This window comes from Artemia franciscana, chromosome 11 (assembly GCF_032884065.1).
Source record: "Artemia franciscana chromosome 11, ASM3288406v1, whole genome shotgun sequence".
Lineage (NCBI taxonomy): Eukaryota > Metazoa > Arthropoda > Branchiopoda > Anostraca > Artemiidae > Artemia > Artemia franciscana.
In genome coordinates this window covers 26,310,342-26,315,462 of record NC_088873.1, presented here as the reverse complement: position 1 = coordinate 26,315,462, position 5,121 = coordinate 26,310,342, and the positions used below count along the sequence as shown (strand labels likewise).

General features: G+C 35.0%; 1 long non-coding RNA gene across 1 annotated transcript; it reads right to left on the bottom strand.

Annotated features, from left to right (window-relative positions):
• Positions 1 to 1,674: 1,674 nt before the first annotated feature.
• Positions 1,675 to 2,436, bottom strand: LOC136033370 (uncharacterized). The gene is made up of 2 exons (XR_010618911.1): positions 2,001 to 2,436; positions 1,675 to 1,795 (listed from the first exon to the last, which is right to left on the bottom strand). It is a non-coding gene; the product is annotated as an uncharacterized LOC136033370 (long non-coding RNA).
• Between the last annotated feature and the right edge of the window lie 2,685 nt (positions 2,437 to 5,121).

Sequence of the window (5,121 nt, the reverse complement as noted above, 5' to 3'; positions counted from 1 at the left end):
AACATTCTTGGCTTTCCCATTGTCTGTGCATATACAAAGCCGTATGTACTAATAATGTTAAATATCTTTAATGACGTCACCGTCATAGCAAAAATGACGACAAGTAACTTCATGACGTCAGTCGACACAGAAACATGACGTCACCTGACAGACACACAGACAGACAACTTATTTTTATATATATAGAAGATATATATATATATATATATATATATATATATATATATATATATATATATATATATATATATATATATATATATATATATATATATATATATATATATATATATATATATATACTAGCTGTTGGGGTGGCGCTTGGCGCCACCCCAACACCTAGTTGGTGGGGCGCTTCGCGCCCCCCAAGCCCCCCCGCGCGCGTAAGTCGTTACGGGCCATATTAGTTACGCGCCATTGTAGCTGTGTCCTTGTGTCCCACCTGTGAATAGAGATAGATATAAATATATATTTTTAACTACGTAAAACATGCGAATATACAACATTTTTCGCTGTCCCATTGTCTGTGCATATAAATAGCATTTATATTGTCGGCAAAAATGACGACAACTAACTTCATGACGTCAGTCGACACAGAAACATGACGTCACCTGACAGACACACAGACAGACAACTTATTTTTATATATATAGAAGATATATATATATATATATATACTAGCTGTTGGGGTGGCGCTTTGCGCCACCCCAACACCTAGTTGGTGGGGCGCTTCGTGCCCCCCAAGCCCCCCCGCGCGCGTAAGTCGTTACGGGCCATATTAGTTACGCGCCATTGTAGCTGTGTCCCTGTGTCCCACCTGTGAATAGAGATAGATATAAATATATATTTTTAACTACGTAAAACATGCGAATATACAACATTTTTCGCTGTCCCATTGTCTGTGCATATAAATAGCATTTATATTCCCTGTGTCCCGGTCGTCATTTGTGTCCTGGTGTCCCAGTTTGTATTTTCTCTTTGAGTGTCCCGGTCATCATTTATATTCCCTGTATCCCAGTGTCCCGGTCGTCATTTGTGTCCCGGTGTCCCGGTTTGTAATTTCTATTCAAACAATCCCTGTGTCTCAGTCGTCAATTATATAACCCGCCTGTGCCCCCGGCGTCCCCGTTGTAGCTGTGTCCCTGCGTCCCGTTCGTCATTTATATTCCCGGTCGTGATTTGTGTCCGGGTGTCCCAGTCTGCAATTTTTCTTTGAGGTTCCTGGTCGTCATTTATATTCCCTCTGTGTCGGTCGTCATTTGTGTCCCGGTCTGTAATTTATCTTTGAGTGTTTTTGAACATGCAACATATAATTGTCCATGGGAACAACAATCCGTATTCAGATCTATACCTCATTATTCTAATGATTGCACTTGAGTTTTGTTGATGGTGATTGCTAATCAAACATTCCCTGTGTCTCCATCGTCATTTATATATCCCTCTGTGCCCCCACCGGCGTCCCCGTTGTAGTTGTGTCCCTGTGTCCCAGTCGTCATTTATAGTGCTAATGCCAACATTCGAACCTGGAACCTCTCGGGACTAGAACCTCGGACCTTCTCTGTGTCCCCGTCGTCATTTATATATCCCCCTGTGCCTTTTTTTGGTTTTTACCTTTTTTTTGCTTTTTAGTTTTTTTTCTTTTTTCTTTTTAGTTTTTTTTTGTAGTTTTTACCCTTTTTTTAGTTTTTTGTTTTTATTCTTATTTTTTTAGTTTTCTTTTTCTCCTTTATTTTTCAGTTTTTTCCTTTTTTAGTTTTTTTTCTTTTTTAGTTTTTAGTTTTTTTTAGTTTTTTACCTTTTTTTAGTTTTTTTTCTTTTTTAGTTTTTAGTTTTTTTTAGTTTTTTACCTTTTTTTATTTTTTTTTTAGTTTTTGGTTTGTTTTGTAGTTTTTACCTTTTTTAGTTATTTTTCTTTTTTAGTTTTTAGTTTTTTTTTAGTTTTTTACCTTTTTTTAGTTTTTTTTTCTTTTTTAGTTTTTAGTTTTTTTTTAGTTTTTTACCTTTTTTTAGTTTTTTTTAGTTTTTGGTTTGTTTTGTAGTTTTTACCTTTTTTAGTTATTTTTCTTTTTTAGTTTTTAGTTTTTTTTTAGTTTTTTACCTTTTTTAGTTTTTTTCTTTTTTAGTTTTTAGTTTTTTTTTAGTTTTTTACCTTTTTTTAGTTTTTTTTTAGTTTTTGGTTTGTTTTGTAGTTTTTACCTTTTTTAGTTATTTTTTTGTAGTTTATGTAAGGTTTGAACCTGGAACCTCTGGAACCTAGAACCTGGAACATACCGCGTTACCAACTCAGCTACATCAGCTTGTATACTTTCGTTTTTGAATTGGTATATGATGAAATAATTCAGACGTCATATGCGGACAGACAGACAGACAGACAGACAGACATAACCCACAAACAACTTATTTATATATTTATATATATATATATATATATATATATATATATATATATATATATATATATATATATATATATATATATATATATATATATATATATATATATATATATATATATATATATATATATATATATATATATATATATATATATATATATATATATATATATATAAATATATATATATATATATTTTCTTTTAGTTTTTTCGTAGTTTTTACCTTTTTTATTTTTTTCTTCTTTTGTATTAATGCTAAAGCCAAGGTTCAAACCTGGAGCCTCTCGGACCTAGAACCTGAAAAATAACGCTTTACCAACTCAGCTACTTCGGCTTGAATACGTTCGTTTTGAGCAGCTTCCTCGGGTGTTGCCATCGTAGGTTCTTCAGTCATTTTACAATTAGAAATTTCTCTTTCAACGGTCTTCTTACAATTAAAAATTTGTCTTTGAACGATATTCTTAAATACCTGTGTCCTGGTCATCATTTATATTCCCTGTGTCCTGGTCGTCATTTGTGTCCCGGTATCCCGGTCTGTAATTTCTCTTATATATATATATATATATATATATATATATATATATATATATATATATATATATATATATATATATATATATATGTTTTTAACTACGTAAAACTTGCGAATATACAACATTCCGTGCTGTCCCATTGCCTGTGTATATAAATAGATTGTCAGGTTTACCGACTCTTGAACATGCAACATATAATGGTCCATGGGAAAACAATCCGTATTCAGATCTATACCTCATGATTCTAATGATTGCCCTTGAGCTTTGTTGATGGTGATTGCTAATCGACCATTCCCTTTGTTGCCGTCGTCATTTATATATCCCCCTGTGCCCCCCGGCGTCCCCGTTGTAGTTGTGTCCCTGTGTCCCGGTCGTCATTTATATTCCCTGTGTCCCGGTCGTCATTTATGTTCCCGGTGTCCCAGTCTGTGATTTCTGTTTGAGTGTCCTGGGCGTCATTTATATTCCTTGTGTCCCGGTGTCCCGGTCGTCGTTTGTGTCCCGGTGTCCCGGTCTGTATATACATTTGTTTTTGAATTGGTCTTTTTTTAGTTTTTTACCTTTTTTTAGTTTTTTTAGTTATACCTCATGATTCTAATTATTGCCCTTGAACTTTGTTGATGGTGATTGCTAATCGAACATTCCCTGTGTCCCCGTCGTCATTTTATATATCCCCCTGTGCCCCTCGGCGTCCCCGTTGTAGTTGTGTCCCTGTGTCCCGGTCATCATTTATATTCCCTGCGTCCCGGTCGTCATTTTTTTTCCATTTTTTATTTTTTTTTCTGTTTTAGTTTTTTTAGTTTTTTTGCTTTTTTAGTTTTTTTATTAGTTTTTAGTTTTTTTTTCTTTTTAGTTTTTACCTTTTTTTAGTTTTTTTAGTTTTTTTTTTACTTATGTCCTGGTCGTCATTTATACTCCCTGCGTCCCGGTCGTCATTTGTGTTCCGGTGCTTTGTTGATGGTGATTGCTAATCGAACATTCCTTGTGTCCCGGTCGCTTTCTCTTTGAGTGTCCCGGTCGTCATTTATATTCCCTATTTGCCGGTGTCCCGGTCGTCATTTGTGTCCCGATGTCGCGGTCTGTAATTTCGTCAGTCGAAAACATGACGTCAGTCTCAACACACAAACATGACGTCACCCGTCAGACCCACACACACTTACAGACAACTTATTTTTATATATATAGATTATTCATATTCATTCAGTATCTGTAATCAAGTGGAATATCTGACGTCACTGAATAACTTGAATTGACTGACATTTTTGTCCGCTGCATAAATTGTACTTTCGGCATTATTAAAATTTCATATCAAAATATGAAATTTTTTTCATATTTCATATCAAATCAAAAAACGGTATGCCAGTTTGGCAATAATAAGGATTACAATGGCACAAAATTGTATCCGCATTGGTAAGACCTGTGAAAAGTAGAGCTTTGAATTTGTTCATTTCATTCCAAGGAATGTTTACACAAGGCCAGAATTCACGGGATAGCCATATCTCTAATGATGCAGAATCTCGGATAATGGCAATGCTCACCCTAATGAATGGTCAGTAAGCAAAAATAGACCCAATTTCATCAGAAATAACGGGAATAAATGGGGGGCTGGCCCAGTTATCAATTAAGTTGGAGGGAGCGATCGCTGAAGTTAAGGCAGAATATATAAATACGCAGCGAGAAGTGGATTCTTTGAAAACTGAACTCGAGAAGATGCGACTTAAGATGAGTAATATGGAGGCTGATTCAAAACGAACAAATGTAATTTTGTATAACTTTGATCCGTCAAGAGGAGCACAGACATTACTTGAAGATGTAGTTGCCACTTTTAACCAGTTTATACCGAATGTCTCGATACATCTTAGTGACATAAAAGACGTTTTCCGTATTAAGTGTAATCAAAACCCCCGTCCCGTTTTGGTTAAATTTACGAGTACTTTTTGCCGCAATTTTGTTCTGAAATCTGGTCAATATTTTAGACACGCAAAAATTTGGATTACGCCTGACTACACAACATGAGAATTACTTGAGAGAAAGAAAATGAAATTTACCCTTGAGGTAGCGAAATCAGCGGGAAAAGAGGCGAAGTTGCATGGTATGAAATTGTTTGTAGAGAACAAGGGTTATATATACAATTTCGAAACTGATGTGATAGAGGAGCGCACAGTACCTGGTGGTGAACATAGAAGGGGAGT